The sequence below is a fragment of the Heptranchias perlo genome, chromosome 24 (genome assembly GCF_035084215.1).
Source record: "Heptranchias perlo isolate sHepPer1 chromosome 24, sHepPer1.hap1, whole genome shotgun sequence".
NCBI lineage: Eukaryota > Metazoa > Chordata > Chondrichthyes > Hexanchiformes > Hexanchidae > Heptranchias > Heptranchias perlo.
This window is the reverse complement of record NC_090348.1, coordinates 6,185,105-6,202,838: the sequence shown is the minus strand read 5'-3', so window position 1 is coordinate 6,202,838 and position 17,734 is coordinate 6,185,105. Positions and strand designations below refer to the sequence as shown.

Genomic DNA, 17,734 nt, shown 5'->3' with positions numbered 1-17,734 from the left:
TCTTTCACTGTTCCAATGAAGCGCAACAGAAGGTCGAGGAACAGCACCTCACCTTTCGATTAGGCACTTTACAACTTTCCGGACTCAACATCGAGTCCAACAACTTTAGATCTTAACCACCGCTCCCATTTTCTTGGACAGCAGGTGCTGGTAATGGTTCTGCTATAAATATTTACAGCTCCTCTGTTGTTTCTTAACCTGTCCCATTACCTCCCTCCTTGTCTTGCACCATCATCCCTTTTATTATTTAATCACTCCTGCCCTCCTCCCTATCACAGACCTTCCTCTGTGTTCCTTCCTCCCCCTTTTCCTTGGCTCTGTACTTGCTTATAAATTGTTAAATCTCCAACACCTTCCAGTTCTGATGAAAATGTTAACTCTGTTTCTCTCTCCACAGACGCTGCCTGACCTGCTGAGTGTTTCCAGCATTTTCTTATTTCAGATTTCTAGCAGCTGCAGTATTTTGCTTTTGTTTAACTGATCATTTATCTCATTGTCGTTTCTGGAATCTTGCCGTGTGCAATTTGCCTAAATAACAGTGAGTACACTTCAAAAGTACTTCATTGGCTGTAAACCGCTTTGGGACGTCATGAGGTGGTGAAAGGTGCTATATAAATGCAAGTTCTTTCTTTAGTCACAGCTCAACGACACCAATTTCCAAAGATTCTAAATGTCATTCCTCTATATTGTATATCATACTTCACAGTTTGAAGAAAAAAACATCATGTATTAGCCAGTTCCAAGCTAGCTCCCCCACACCAACATTCACCATCGCCAATACTGAACTACATATTGTTCACCAGTTCACGTCCCTGGGTAGCATGTTGCCAAATGATGCACAAGTAGAAAAATCAGCTGAGTTCAGAAGACTGAAGAAAGGGACGGGCTCAGCAGTGGGACGAAGGCAATATTGTATTAGTATGCAAAGGATTAGCAAGTGAACAAAACAAGTCAACTGCATTTCCTAGTGCCCGAGGCCTTTAATGTAAAAGGAAATAAAGAGGTTTGGATCGAGAAGTGGGACAAAGAATACCATTTGGCTGCCGATTTGTAGAATGTTAATCCACAATGATCTGGCTGGTCCCTGCTGAGGGTAGCTTCAGTTCCTGATAACTTAAATAATTTTACAATGCGGACAGTTAATAAGTCAGACATTTTAAAGTAAATGAAGAGGTTTTGAAAGAGGGGAATAAGGAGAAACTGTTTCCACTGGGTCAGTACCCAGAGGACGCAGATTGAAGGTAATTGGCAAAAGAACCAGAGGGGAGATGAGGAGAATTTTTTTTTAAACGCAGTGAGTTATTATGATCTGGAATGTACTGCCTGAAAGGGCGGTGGAAGCAGATTCAATAGTAACTTTCAAAAGGGAATTGGATAAATACTTGAAAAGGAAAAATGTTCAGGGCTATAGGTAAAGAGCGGGGGAATGCGACAAATTGGATAACTCTTTCAAAGAGCCGGCACTGGCATGATGGGCCGAACAGCTTCTGTGCTGTATTAGTCTATGAATCGATTCTATAAATATGACCAGGTTAGTGATGATATTTGCTGTAATTTCTTCCTACATGATGTACGAACAGGTTATTTTTTAAGTGAAATTTAAAAATGAGGCAATGGGTTAATACTCTTATTATTCAACACTTTGTGGAACAGTCGGATCTAATGATGCTTTATATTAAATGAGTAATTCACAACAGGACTCAGTAATGGACCCATCCTACGGTTTTCTTTATAAAAAAGAGCATTATTGTACAAATTTTCTAATAATAGATATTAAAATGTACTTGGGCCATGACTAACCTTCCACTTGCACTATTCCCTAGTTCCAGACAGACTGGGAGCCTAGGAATTTCAGTACTATAACAACAACTTGCATTTACATAGCACCTTTAACGTTGTTAAAACGTCCCAAGGCGCTTTGCAAGAGCAAAATCAAACAAAAATTGACACCGAGCCAAAGAAGGAAATACTAGGAGGGGTGACTAAAAGCTTGGTCGAAGAGGTAGGTTTTAAGGAGGGTCTTAAAAGGAGAGTGAGGTGGAGGGGTTTAGGGAGGGAATTCCAGAGCTTAGGGCCTAAACAACCGAAAGCACGGCCGCCAATGGCGGGGTGAAGGAATTGGGGGATGGGCAAGAGGCCAAAGTTGGAGGAATGCAGAGATCTCGGAGGGTTTTATGGGCGAAGGAGGTTGCAGAGATAGGGAGGGGCGAGGCCATGGAGGGATTTGAAAATGAGGATGAGAATTTTAAATCTGAGGTGTTGCTGGACCAGGAGTCATGTAGATCAGTGAGCACAGGGGGTGATGGGTGAACGGGACTTGGTGTGGGTTAGGATACCCGCAGCAGAGTTTTGGATGAGCTCAAGTTTATGGAGGGTGGAAGATGGGGAGAGCATTGGAATAGTCGAGTCTGGAGGTAACAAAAGCATGGATGAGCCACGCTCAAATTTGCTTTAGGACATCACTTAAAGTGTCAGTCCTTACAGATTACTCTTAAGTAAACTAGACTAAATGGACTGGTGTCACCCTGTAATTAAGGAAGGAAACTTCCTGCTTTAGAGGTCCTTCAGCACCTCATATTTTAGTACAGTTTTGAAATCAAGCTAGACGCTGAGGTTAACATTAGTACAGGACCTCTTCAGTAAACACAAAGGTTTAAATACAACACCTCCTGCTTAAATACGCAATGTCCTTAAGTACACAATTAAGCAGCCTCCAGTATAATTAAGGTCACCCTCCCTCCTTCCCTCACACATTGCTTTTTGGAGCAATAGCATTCACATTCTGCTCTGTGGGTTGCAATTATAAACAGAACACAGATAACAGGCATCAGCCGTGACTCAGTGGTAGCACTCTCAACTCTGAGTCAGAAGGTCGTGGGTTCAAGCCCCATCTCAGAGGCTTGGGCACATATTCCAGCTTGACACCCCTGTGTAGTACTGAGAGAGTGCCACATTGTCAGAGGTGCCGTCTTTCAGCTGAAACATTAAACTGAGGCTCCGTCTGCCCTCTCAGGTGGACGTAAAAGATCTCATGGCACTATTTCAAAGAAGAGCAGGGGAGTTCTGGCCAGGTGTCTTGGCTAATATTTATCCTTCAAGCAACATCACTAAAACAGATGATCTGGTCATTTATCTCATTGCTGTTTGTGGGAGCTTGCTGTGCACAAATTGGTTGCTGTATTTCCTACATTACAATAGGGACTACAGTTTAAAAGTATTTCATTGGCTGTTAATGCGCTTTGGGACGTCCTGAGGTCGTGAAAGGTGCTATATAAATGCAAGTTCTCTCTTTCTTTTTGACATAAAATATTGAAAGAACTCTCGCAAGTGTTTTTCAAAATTAAAAGTTCTCGCCGCATTTCTTGGCGTCTTACAGGATAAGCTTAAGTTAAGAATATTATGTTGCTTCGCTGCACTATACACAGTTGTTGAAGTACAACATAACATGACTGAACAGGAGGCCAAAGGGACAAGGAGAATTAATTGGCAACACTCATCAAGGCTTCTTTGACAGCACCTCCCAACCCACAAAATCCACCACCTACAAGAACAAGGGCAGCAGGTGCACAGAAACAGTATCACCTCCACGTTCCCCTCCAAGTCACACACCATCCCAACTTGGACATATATCGCTGTTCCTTCATCGTTACAGGGTCAAAATCCTGGAACTCCCTATCCCTAACAGCACTGCGGGAGCAGCTTCAGAAGGTAGAAGGCAGATCACCACCACCTTCTCAGGGCAACTAGGGGTGAGCTATAAATCTCAGCCTGGCCAGTGACACCAATATCCCGAGAATGAATAAAAAAAAAACACAAACAAGAGCACAAGGGGCTAATTGCAGTCTAAACTGAACACACAAAGACTGAAGTCGCATCAGGAATAAAGGAAGACGAATTGGTCCTTTGAAAACTCACACATTATGAACATAAGGCCACACATCTGCCAGAACGTGAATGTCAAATTAGCATTGTGCTCTAATCTTTATATTGTACTTTTTCAGGACATCACAGTCCCGAATTTCTGAGTAGAATGAGCAGGAGAGGACTGGCAGGGGCCGAGAGATCGTTGAAGGTCTCCATCACAAAGACTTGGCCAAGGGATTTCCCGCTGGGGCCAGGGGCTCGGGCAGATGTTTCCTCCTCCCCGATGTTGACCACCTCACGTCAAGAGAAGATGGTGTCACCTGTCGGAATATCCGTCAATCTCTCCTCCCTTACACCGAGCGACGGGGACACTGGCCGGATACCGGCATCCGGGTCTGTGGAGGCCCGAAAAGGGGCCTCCAGGCTGGAGTCACGGGCCGGAAGACTGTTGGAGTTCTGTATGCCGGTACGGTGACTCCTTTCAATTAATCCCAACGGACATCATATTGGTTAGAGAATTGAGGTTTTTATTGTTCACAGACAGCATTTGATCATTTTATAGAACAATCATTGAGCAGTAATTAACAGTCTTAAACAAGCGCGATATCACCCGTTTAGTGACTGGACAGCTGGCGCGGAAGGCCCGTTCCTAGTTGTTCCTCTGAGAGTTACACAGGTTTAGGCCTGAAGCCAGCGTGGATCCCCTGGATATGTCTGACTCTCCTCCGGCTGTGTGGCTTCTGGCTAAAAGCCAGTCTTGATACACCCTATTTCTGCCTGAGGAATGTGCGGTTTTGCGTGTACTGTTTGCAGGTGGTGGACTAGATAATAGTATCAGTTCCTCTTCTTCTTATCTGGGCAAGGGTGGTCAAAGCATTCCTGGAATTGGTGCAAAGGTCATCCTGCAACTGGTACCATTTTCGCAGAAGCAGAGTGAAGGTACTCCAAAATAGCTGACTCAGGCTGTTTCCTGAGGGTCTGCGGCTTTCCTGTTATCCAACTACATTGTTCTGTTAGAAGGGTCAATAGTTTTCCAAGCTGCTGCTTCTTTATACTTTGCCCACTGCCTGGTTCTGCTACTTAATCTTAGTCTTTAATCTGTTTACAGCTGATTTAATATTTAATAGATTCTTACAAGACTCCAGAATTGTTCTGAATAATTTTTTTTTAAATTATCCGCCTTATAAAAGAAGCTCGAGTAGATACGGGTGCTCTATCTCTAAAGCCGGGCCTGACACTGGCATTGCAAGCCGTGATGCAAAGCCCTATCTTAGGAACATAGGTACAGGCCATTCTGCCCCTCGAGCCTGTTCCGCCATTCAATTAGATCATGGCTGATCTGTACCTCAACTCCATTTTCCCACCTTTGCTCCATATCCCTCACCCAAAAAAAAAATCTATCAATCTCAGTTTTGAAATTTTCAATTGACCCCCAGCCTCAACAGCTTTTTGGGAGAGAATGTTCCAGATTTCCACTCCCCTTTGCGTGAAGAAGTGCTTCCTGACATCAACCCTGAACGGCCCGGCTCTAATTTTAAGGTTATGGCCCCTTGTTCTGGACTCCCCCACCAGAGGAAATAGTTTCTCTCTATCGACCCTATCAAATCCTTTAATCATCTTACACGCCTCAATCAGATCACCCCTTAATCTTCTATACTCGAGGGAATGAAAACCTAGTCTATTCCCTGTCCTCTCTCACCCACTTCAAGCAGGCGCCCAAGATGCGTCCATATTGATTCTGGGGGGGTGGGGGGACGCCTCCCTTCTCCCCATGATTTATTTAAATTAGGTGACACCCCCACCCCCACCAAACACTGAGCCTCTGGTGGGGTCCGCAGCAGAGCGAGATCGAAGAACTTCAGCCCCTATGTATCTTTTTTTTTAAAAAGGATTCACTGTAAATCTTAAATTGGCGCCAGAAGCCTGAACACAAAGCAAAAGCTATAGGTTTTACACCGAGCTACTTGCACACCGAGGATTTCCCGAGGCTTCAGGGCTCTTCTGCTTACCACAGCTGAAATTTTGATTTCTTATGGGGTTTCTCAGCTGGCCGTTTCGGATTTTTAATCAGCTGCAACAATTCAAAATGCCAGCCTGGGAAGCAGCTTTCAACTGCGTTCCAAATGAGTAGACGTCACTCCTTGAATCAACAGAGATGGTGATAAGCTTATCTCTTTTAAGAGCTTGTGATTTGTGGCAATCTTTCTAAGTACGACTAATTTTCAGTGTGTAATTCCTTTTATAATGGCGGTGCCATACTTGATCATCTTACAGAATCAACATTCACGAGGAAGGGAGTCACTCCACAATTAGTCAGAGGGATCCAGCTCGGAGGTAAACATGAAAATCCAAACTTACTTTTATAAAATCTGCTCTTGCAGACAAACACGCATCAAATAAAGGGAGGAAGAATTTGCATTCATTTAGCACCTTTCATGGTCTCAGGATGTCCCAAAGTTTTTACAGCCACTAAGTATTTTTACACTGTTGTAATGTAGGAAAGGCAGCAGCCAATTTGGGTACAGCGAGGTCCCACAAACAGCAATGACCAGAGAATCTGTTTTAGTGTTATTTGAGGGATAAATATTGGCCAGGACGCCAGGGAGAACTCCCCTGCTCTTCTTAGAAATAGTGCCATGGGATCTTTTACATCCACCAGAGAGGGCAGACGGGGCCTCGGTTTAACGTTTCATCCGAAAGACGGCACCTCCAAAAGTGCAGCAATCTCTCAGTATTGCAATGACGTGCCAGCCTAGATTATGTGCTCAAGTCTCTGGAGTGGGACTTAAAACCACAACCTTCTGCCTCAGAGTTGAGAGTGCTACCCACTGAGCCACGGCTGACGTCAAAAGGTATGCATAATGTAATCTAGGATAGCAGGCCTCAGAGTGAACCATGAACCCCTTACCAGTGATGCACAATGGAAATTATAGTCACTGCAACCATAAGTTCCTTATCTATCAAACTGACAATTGAGACTCGGATGGGTTGTATATCTCAGGCTACAAACTGTAAAACTGATTCAATTAGGCAAAATTTAACTGAAACAAGAAAAAACATGGCAGGTTTCACTAGAAAATACAGTAACTCTCACCCGTGCTTTAAACCTGTTTCAAAATAATAATAAATCTCAAAACATAAGTAATTCTTGTAACATAGAACACACTTCTGTGGGGAAAAGCTCACTTGTGCAATTAGACATACGTGGAGCATTCCATTGGTCCCTTAGAGGATGAGACTGGGGAAATAATAATGGAAAACAAGGAAATGGCAGAGGAATTGAACAGATATTTTGTATCTGTCTTGACAGTAGAAGACACTAATAACATGCCAATAATAGTAGAAAATCAAGGGGCAAAGGGGAGGGAGGAACTAAAAACAATCACTATCACTAGAGAAAAAGTACTAGGTAAACTAATTGGTCTAAAGGCTGACAAATCTCCTGGACCTGATGGCTTGCATCAGAGGGTCTTAAAGGAAGTGGCTACAGAGATAGCGGATGCATTGGTTGTAATCTTCCAGAATTCACTAGATTCTGGAAAGGTCCCAGCGGATTGGAAAACCACAAACGTAACGCCCCTATTCAAGAAGGGAGTGAGACAGAAAGCAGGTAACTATAGACCAGTTAGCCTAACATCTGTCATTGGGAAAATGCTAGAATCCATTATTAAGGAAGTAGTAGCAGGACATTTGGAGACTCATAATACAATCAAGGAGAGTCAACATTGTTTTATGAAGGGGAAATCATGTCTGACAAATTTATTAGAGATCTTTGAGGAAGTAACGGCCAGGGTGGATAAAGGGGAACCAATGGATGCAGTATATTTGGATTTCCAAAAGGCATTCGATAAGGTGCCACATAAAAGATTACTGCACAAGATAAGAGCTCATGTGTTGGGGGGTAATATACTGGCATGGATAGATGATTGGCTAACAGAAAACAAAGAGTCGGGATAAAAGGGTCATTTTCAAAATGGCAATCTGTAACTAGTGGGGTGCCGCAGGGATCAGTGCTGGGGCCTTAACTATTTACAATAGATATCAATGACTTGGATGAAGGAACAGAGTCTTGTGGCCAAATTTGCTGATGATACAAAGATAGGTGGAAAAGCAAGTTGTGATGAGGACACAAAGTGTCTGCAAAGGGATATTGACAGGTTAAGCGAATGGGCAAAAATTTGGCAGATGAAATATAATGTGGGAAAATGTGAAGTCATCCACTCTGGGAGGAAAAACAAAAAAGCAAAATATTATTCAAATGGAGAAATACTACAAAATGCTGCGGCACAGAGGGATCTGGGTGTCCTCGTACATGAAACACAAAAAGTCAACACACATGTGCAGCAGGTAATCCGGAAGGCAAACGGAATATTGGCCTTTATTTCTAGGGGGATGGAGTATAAAAGCAGGGAAGTCATGCTACAACTGTACAGGGTGCTGGTGAGACTACACCTGGAGTACTGCCGACAGTTCTGGTGCCCTTATTTAAGGAAAGACATACTTGCATTGGAGGCAGTTCAGAGAAGGTTCACTAGGTTGATTCCGGGTATGGAAGGGTTGTCTTATGAGGAAAGATTGAACAGGTTGGGTCTGTACTCATTGGAGTTTAGAAGAATGAGAGGAGATCTTATTGAAACATACAAGATTCTGAGGGGACTCGATAGGGTAGATGTTGAGAGGATGTTACCCCTCAAGGGAGAATCTAAAATTAGGGGGGGCATAGTCTCAGAATAAGGGGTCGCCCGTTTAAGACGGGAATGAGGAGGAATTTCTTCTCCCAGAGGGTCGTGAATCTTTGGAATTCTTTACCCCAAAAAGCTATGGAGGCTGAGTCATTGAATACATTCAAGGCTGAGTTAGACAAATTTTTGATCAGCAAGGGAGTCAAAGGATATGGGGTAAGGGCGGGAAAGTGGAGTTGAGGTAAAAATCAGATTGAATGGCGGAGCAGGCTCGAGGGGCCGAATGGCCTATTCCTGCTCCTATCTCTTATGTTCTTATTCGCCCAAGCTCACCAAGTGTCAGGTAAAGCAGGGATTCACTGGAGAATCTTGATTTGGGACATTATTATCTCTATTTGCTTTGAAGTCCAAATTGGGACAAGGGAATATCAAACGGTATCCTTCACAACTAGAAGGCAGATGCTGCTCAGAACTAATCAAAATCTGACCCACAGTAAAAGATTTCTCACAGCGGAAGATCCGATAACTGAATTAGCTTTCAAAGGCACACAGAGTCCGCCAGGCAAATATTAGCCAACCGATCCACATTCCATTCAGGACAAAGCAGAGCTGAGCGTCGGAGCCAGGACCCCCTCCTCCGCCAACTGTTGGGGGAGGTGGGGCTCTTTCTCACCGCAGCCAAACTCACAACCATATCCGAGGTGATCCCATGGCCATATTCGAAGAACAGCAGGGGAGTTCTCCCGGTGTCCTGGCCAATATTTATCCTTCAACCAACAACAAAAACAGATTATCTGGTCATTTATCTCATTGCTGTTTGTGGGATCTTGCTGTGTGCAAATTATAACAGTGACTATACTTTAAAAGTATTTCATTGGCTTTAAGCGCTTTGGGATGTCCTGAGGTCGGGAAAGGCAATATATAAATCATAGAATCATGGAAAGGTTACAGCACGGAGGGAGGCCATTCAGCCCATTGAGTCCGAGCCGGCTCTGTGCAAGAGCAATCCAGCTACTCCCACTCCCCCGTCCTATCCCCATAGCCCTGCAATTTTTTCCTTTCAAGTACTTATCCAGTTCCCTTTCGAAGGCCATGATTGAATCTTGCAAGGAGACAGGCTGTAGGAACTGCAAGTAGTAATAGTGAGTTGAGGGAACCAAATGGATTGGTAGAGTTGGGAGGATGATCCTGGGATTTGCCAATAAGGCATCATAGGGTGTTCATCTCTCAAAACTCTCAGTGAACTGGAGAGATTTCCACCCCCCCACCACCCCTCCCCTTTCAAAAAAAAATTGGATTCCCAAAAATGCATGTTCGTAAATATATTTTATGAAACCATTGTACATTTGGATTGCATGCGGAAGGAGTTCATTGATACATCCCAGTACCTGCACTGGGATCAGCGTGAGTCAAGGGGTTGAGGCAACTTGTAGCTAGGGGAAACAAAATTGCACGTGGTATTCTGAATGGCCTCTTACCAGTTGGGTTAAATTAAGTGTTTAGCCTTAAAAAATAAAAACCAGGAAGACATGTCCTGGTACTATTTGCTGTTCTAAAATCAGAGAATCATAGAAAGGTTACAGCACAGAAGGAGGCCATTCAGCCCATCGAGTCCACGTGGGCTCTATGCAAGAGCAATCCAGCTAGTCCCACTCCCCCACCCTATCTCCGTAGTCCTGCAATTTTTTTCCTTTCAAATACTTATCCAGTTCCCTTTTGAAAGCCATGATTGAATCTGCCTCCACCACCCCCTCGGACAGTGCATTCCAGATCCTAACCACTCGCTGTGTAAAAAAGTTTTTCCTCATGTCACCTTTGGTTCTTTTGCCAATCACCTTAAAGTGATGTAAAGTAAAGTAAAACATAGAAACATAGAAAATAGGAGCATGAGTAGGCCATTCGGCCCTTCAGGCCTGCTCCGCCATTCAAAATGATCATGGCTCATCGTCTAACTCAGTACCCTGTTCCTGCTTTTTCCCCATATCCCTTGATCCCTTTACCATTAAGAAATATATCTATCTCCTTCTTGAATACATCTAATGACTTGGTCTCCACTGCCTTCTGTGGTAGAGAATTCCAAAGGTTCATCACCCTCTGAGTGAAGAAATTTCTCCTCATCTCGGTTCTAAATGGCATACCCCGTATCCTGAGACTGTGACCCCTGGTTCTGGACTCCCCAGCCATCGGGAACATCCTCCCTGAATCTAGTCCTGTTAGAATTTTATATGTTTCAATGAGATCACCTCTCATTCTTCTAAACTCTAGTGAATATAGGCCTAGTCGACCCAATCTCTCCTCATACGTCAGTCCTGCCATCCCAGGAATCAGTCTGGTAAACCTTCGTTGCACTCCCTCCATGGCAAGGACATCCTTCCTCAGATAAGGAGACCAAAACTGCACACAATACTCCAGATGTGATCTCACCAAGGCTATGTACAACTGCAGTAAGACATCCCTGTTCCTGTACTCAAATCCTCTTGCAATGAACGCCAACATACCATTCGCCTTCCTAACTGCTTGCTGCACCTGAATGCTCGCTTTCAGCGACTGGTGTACAAGGACACCCAGGTCTCGTTGCACCTCCCCTTTTCCCAATCTATCACCATTCAGATAATCTGCCTTTCTGTTTTTACAACCAAAATGGATAACCTCACATCTATCCACGTTATACTGCATCTGCCAGGTTCTTGCCCACTCACCCAACTTGTCTAAATCACATTGGAGCCTCTTTGCATCCTCCTCACAGCTCACATTCCACCCCAGCTTTGTGTCGTCTGCAAACTTGGAAATGTTACATTTAGTTCCCTCATCCAAATCATTGATATATATTGTGAATAGCTGGGGCCCAAGCACTGATCCCTGCGGTACCCCACTAGTCACTGCCTGCCACCCAGAAAAAGACCCGTTTATTCCTACTCTCTGTTTCCTGTCTGTCAACCAATTCTCAATCCATGCCAGTATATTCCCCCCAATCCCATGTGCTTTAATTTTGCACACTAACCTCTTGTATGGGACCTTATCAGAAGCCTTCTGAAAATCCAAGTACACCACATCCACTGGTTCTCCCCTATCTATTCTACGAGTTACATCCTCAAAAAACTCCAGTAGATTTGTTAAGCATGATTCCCCTTTCATAAACCCATGCCGACTTTGTCCAATCCCATTAATGCCCTCCAAGTGTTTTGTTACCACATCCTTTATAATAGACTCTAGCATTTTCCCCACCACAGATATTAGGCTAACTGGTCTGTAATTCCCTGTTTTTTCTCTCCCTCCTTTTTTAAATAGTGGGGTTACATTTGCCACCCTCCAACCTGTAGGAACTGTTCCAGAGTCTATAGAATTTTGGAAGATGATGACCAATGCATCTACTATTTCCAGGGCCACTTCCTTTAGTACTCTGGGACGTAGATTATCAGGCCCTGGGGATTTGTCAGCCTTTAGCCCCATTAATTTCCCTAGCACTATTTTTTTACGAATACTGATTTCCTTCAGTTCCTCCCTCTCACTAGACCCTTGGTTCCCTAACATTTCCGGAAGGTTATTTGTGTCCTCCTTTGTGAAGACAGAACCAAAGTATGTGTTTAATTGTTCTGCTATTTCTTTGTTCCCTATTATAATTTCCCCCATTTCTGACTGTAGGGACCTACATTTGTCTTCACTAATCTTTTTCTCGTGACATATTTATAGAAGCTTTTACAGTCAGTTTTTATGATCCCTGCTAGTTTACTCTCATACTCTATTTTTCCCCTCTCAATCAATCTCTTTGTTCTCCTTTGCTGAATTCTAAACTGCTCCCAACCCTCAGGCTTGCTGCTTTTTCTGGCAATTTTATATGTCTCCTCTTTGGATCTAATACTATCCCTAATTTCTTTTGTAAGCCATGGTTGAGCCACCTTTCCTGTTTTGTTTTTGCACCATTAAAAATGCAAGATCTTTCTTTAGCCAGCCAACCAGCCTGCCTAAATCTGATCTGGGATAGTTTATGAGCTAACCATGTTAAACAGTGGCATTAACACATTAGACAAATATCTCCCCCTGTGCATAGGTAGAGACAGCTTTCAGAACATAAGAAAGGCATCTTCAACTTGTCATAACACCGCCAATTAACAACTTATGAAAAAATATTAAAAATGTAAAGTCTCGCAATTGAAACAAGGTAAAACTCCGGCCTCTCACAGCAAGCTCTTTTAAAAATAATAGATTCTGTTTACCACTAAAAGTATTGTGAAATTAGAAACAAAGACCCCCAGTATAACACTGTAGCCTCCAAATACCAACTTTGTAGCATCAAAAAAAAGGCACCAACAGCACATCACCCACCTAGAAGTGTCACCCACACTTACCTGAAATTAATTCTCCTAATATGGAATTGAGAAAAGTCCACAGGTCACGATGTGAAACAAGGAAAGTGCAATTTTTTCCATACATTGATCCCTGATGGATGGATTGTGATCAGTCAACTCACACATGGTCCTGCAGAAAATAGCCCTGCACCTCAAAGTCAACAGATCTCCTGACTGAGCCAAGAGCCTACATTAGCAATCTGACACACACATTTTCAAGATACCAGCAATCCAGCAAAATAATTTTTACACAGCATTCCATTCTCTCTATCGGCATTTATTTTTATAATTCCCAGGCCCGTATTTATCCAGCTCTTTCAAAAGTTGTTAATTAGCCCAGTAAAGAAAGTAAAAAAGAAAAAGACATGCATTTATGTAGTCCTTTTCAGGGCCTCAGGGTTTACAGCCAATTAAGTACTTTTGAAGTGTAGTCACCGTTGTAATGTAGTAAACACAGTAAACAATTTGCGCACAGCAAGGTCCCACAAACAACAATGTGATAATGAGCAGATAATCTGTTTTAGTGATGTTGGTTGAGGGATAAATATTGGCCAGGGCACCGAGAAGAACTCCCCTGCTCTTCTTCGAGTGATCCAATGGGATCTTTTATGTCTCATCCGAAAGACGGCACTCCCTCAGTACCGCACTGGAGTGTCAGCCTGGATTATCTACTCAAGTCTTTGGAGTGGGACTTGAACCCACAAGCTTCTGCTACCACTGAACCAGGGCTGACACTGTATAAAATTAATTTGATAGCATGTTCCAACTTAAAAACTTTCCCCAAATCTCAGGTTTTACACTCACGTCCTCTAGTTGCGTTCTAAGGTCAAAATTAAATATCGTACTTGTATCCGTAAGATCAATTTCCCCCAACATTTTAAAAACCTTGATCTCCCCTCAATTTCTTCTCTCATGAAGACAGCGCCACTTCTGTGAATCTCGCTCTCTTCTCAACGTACCCAGGATCATCCTGGTCACCATTCCCTAAATTCTCTAATGATATTAACGTACATTTTAAATTAGAGTTCCTAAACTCTATGTGGCCTCACCAATGATTCATAGCCAAACACCTTACAGATGCTTCCCAGCACTTTCCATCCTGGTCATTTTAAAATGGGGTTCGAAAAATTTGAATTATTATTGTTTAATTTTGTCTGGGGATGGGTGGGGCGGGGCCAGAGACAAAATATCTTTTTATATCTAGCGATTGAGAAAAAAAATCACCTTCGGACTACTCAAAGAAAGTGCCAAGATGAGTTATTCGGTCAGACGTGGGTTAAAGTTATGCTCTGTGAAATCTGTACGTGCTGAGAATTGCAAGCTAATGATCTAGTCATAACTGTCAGCATGACTATCAGATCAAAGGAGGCCTTCCTGTGGTCATAAGCGATGTGGAACCCTGAACGGTAAGGTGCACATCATGCACATGGACATTTACTCCCAGGCAGACAGAATGGAAATTTGGAGGATTATGGACAGTATGGAGGTGACTTGCTCTCAACATAGGAACAGGAGTAGGCCATTTAGCCGCTCAAGCCTATTCCGCCATTCAGTGAGATCACGGCTGATCTGTGACCTAACTCCATATACCCCCCTTAACCAAAGGTATTAGGGCTATGGGGCTAACAAAAATCTATCAATCTCAGATTTAAAATTAACAATTGAGCTAGCATCAACTGCCGTTTGCGGAAGAGAGTTCCAAACTTCTACCACCCTTTGCGTGTAGAAGTGTTTCCTAACTTCACTCCTGAAAGTCCTGGCTCTAATGTTTAGGCTGTGTCCCCTAGTCCTAGACTCCCCAACCAGCAGAAGTATGAGGAGCTACGTGTGAATGCCCAACAGAGGAGCTATGAGTGAATTTTGATACATTTTATTTATACCTCCCGTCTGAATTAGGTGCTCGTATTGTGATCGGACAGATGGGAAGGGCGCAGAACCTGATTTTAGGCCACTGTTAAGCTGACAACAAGAAAAGTTGGGTTGGATCACTCAACTACTTTTCCCTCCATCCTCCTTCTGAGGATGTTCCTTGCCTCCTCTCAAAGGTGACCTGGAACCTGTAGTCACAACCAGGACCCACAGTGCTGGAAACTCTGGAGAAAACTCATGCACCACCACTGCCCAGGACACTGGTGTGTTGTGCCACTGTACTACCAGCAGTCACATTTAACATTTTAATCTTATTTTTAAAAATGTAACACAGGCGAATGAGCGAGCACACAACTTTTGTGATCACAGTAAGTTGCAGGAAGCAGGATACCCTCATGGGGTAGCAGTCCTATCTTCTCAAAGATAATTAATAATGTAAAGATCGGACACGGCCGCCAGGGAATTGCTTTGGCAAATTGAGCCCATTTTACTTACTTAATTTTAAAGGAAAAAAAATCCAGAAAGCAGGCAAGTGTCACCGCCAGCATTGGTTTGCCCACAAATAAAGAAAGAAGGATGGGGAACAATCTAATTGGGTGAAGCCCCTTTTAACATTAAAATGAGCAGTGGAAGGCCTGAAATGCACAGACACAATCAGAGCAAATAGACTTGTGACTGTGTACTCTCACCGATTGGAGGGAGGAAAGAGTCGTCCTGTGTACCAGTTACAAACAAGTCCTCGCACTCAGATGAAAATTCCACCAAGGACTTTATAAGTTAAAACCTAGAGCCGACTGACCCAGTGAGTCCATGGGTTTATATGAATAATTAAAGTTGGCTGCAGGGAATTATAGATTTTATGGTGAACTAATTACGAACAATAACCATTGGTTGTATTAATAGACTGTGATGTCCCATGTTTTGTAATGCATATTATGTTGTAACTTTGTAGAGGATGAGTTTGGATAACTCAATCTCAGATAACACTACCAAGAAGATAGGATTTGTACATGATTAAATAACAAAGTTCCAATTGCAGTTACAAGGTGTCTCTGTTTACTATTTGAACAATTAAGCAGGGTTACATTCAACAAAAAAGACCAAAAGTACAAGGTTGTTACATTAACGAATAAGGTTTCCAGGTCCACAGCCATAATAAGCAGCTTGAGATGGATACAATTTTCAGAGTATAAGAAAAAGTACCAGCAGGTAATGTTGTCACACTAGAAACTGAGAGGGTTGTCACACTAGAAACTGAGAGAGTTGTCACACTAGAAACTGAGAGAGTTGTCACACTAGAAACTGAGAGAGTTGTCACACTAGAAACTGCAGCAGCAAATGCAAAGTCAGGAACAGTAGTCTTGCAAGTACCCCTGTTATTTTTGCACACTATGAGCTTATCACGTCTTAATGTTAATGTGGTACTTTCGTCACAGTCTCCAAGTGTAATCACAGGATATTCTCTGTTGCAAGAACTCACTGAACACCATGGTTGGATTTTTCAATTAACACAGTCAGTGAACCCCTTTTACAACTTCTAGAGTTTAAATGGAATCCCCCTCAATTAGAGGTGGCTACCAGTGCTAAAGCCAGGGCCTCCTATATTCACTAAGTCATTTTTTTCTCCACACAGGAACCTCTTATGGAATAACAGCTGTGATGATTTAGATTCTCAGCAATGAAATGGGTATCTTCGCCAGCTCTGAACTCAACTTTTTACTAGATTCAATTGTCCTAAAGATACCATCGAAACGAACTGTGCAAATACAAGATTACTTAAATCTGAGCATCACACTGTCAAGAATCAACAGGAACAGTAAGATGCCTTCAGTGCCCCAGGCAACAAGCAGCTGGGTAAATTTTTAATCATAATTAATGACATCCCATTGCAAATGTTATTCATAAAAATGACCTTACATTGCATATTTTAAAAACTGGCTTACGTAGGACTCCAGTCCACACTATGTAGCTGACTCTTGGCAAACCATTCAGTTGTACCCAAATATAACCACCATCACCACATGGACTGCAGTGGTTCAAGGAGAAGGCCCACCACCATCTCAGGGCAACTAGGGATAGACATTAAATGCCAACCGCACCAGCGATGCCCACATCCTGAGAACGAATAAAACAAACATCAGGTAAGTCTCGGGGGAGGGGGGGGTGGAGAGGACAACGGGAGGGGGGCCCCATCACGGGTTGGCAGCAGCCCTCAGCAGTGCTGTGGAGCCGGGTGGGGAGGAGGGGAGGGATTTCTCCTCTCAGCTCCACACAAACCTTAACAAGGAATGTATCTGCCAGTTTGGTGCCGGCCGCTTGCTAGGCCGCATCCACATCTGGAAAAGCCCAGGTGGAACAGGCCCGAAGCCTCCTCCACTCAGGGTCGCCCAATTTCTCCGGGGGAACTAAAACGGCCGCTGGGCTTCTCATTAGCATATGCAAGGAGCGTAAGGCATATATGGCATCGGACGATTTTCATGACGCCCTTAGGGCGCGGGACATAACCCATCGGAACGGTTCATTGACCTGTGACGTTAACCCTACCTTCCTCTCTCCGCAGGTGCTGCCTGACCTGCTGAGTGTTTCTGTCATTTTGTGTTTTTATTGCTGGTAAGCAGTTTTATTTTTCAAAATAGCACAATTGCAATGTTTGTGTACGTTCAGCTGCATTTAATTTTTTTAAAAAAACAGTACACAGGAAAATGAATACAGGATGAAGCCACTTGGCCCCATCTGGTTACAATTTCCACAACAATGATTCTACTCACAGTGGCACAGTTGTTTAAACATACAAAACTAGGCAATATAACAACTTGACCAGGGCCCCTTGACATACCCACAGAATATCGCCAACTTGACCAGACGGAGAGAGGAACACACATTACTCATCTTGCTTCATTCACTTTTATCGTGGTTCAGTGGTAGCACTCTCGCCTCTGACTCATGGGTTCAAGTCCCACTCTAAAGACTTGA

General features: G+C 43.3%; 1 protein-coding gene and 1 long non-coding RNA gene across 4 annotated transcripts in view; one reads left to right on the top strand and one right to left on the bottom strand.

The window, feature by feature from the left end:
• itpr2 (inositol 1,4,5-trisphosphate receptor, type 2) overlaps nt 1-17,734 on the bottom strand; it is a 295,275-nt gene that overhangs the window by 275,910 nt on the left and 1,631 nt on the right. The window lies entirely within an intron of this gene.
• LOC137341814 (uncharacterized) lies at nt 4,317-16,421 on the top strand. Its single transcript, XR_010967123.1, has 3 exons — nt 4,317-4,330; nt 6,139-6,198; nt 16,395-16,421. It is a non-coding gene; the product is annotated as an uncharacterized lncRNA (long non-coding RNA).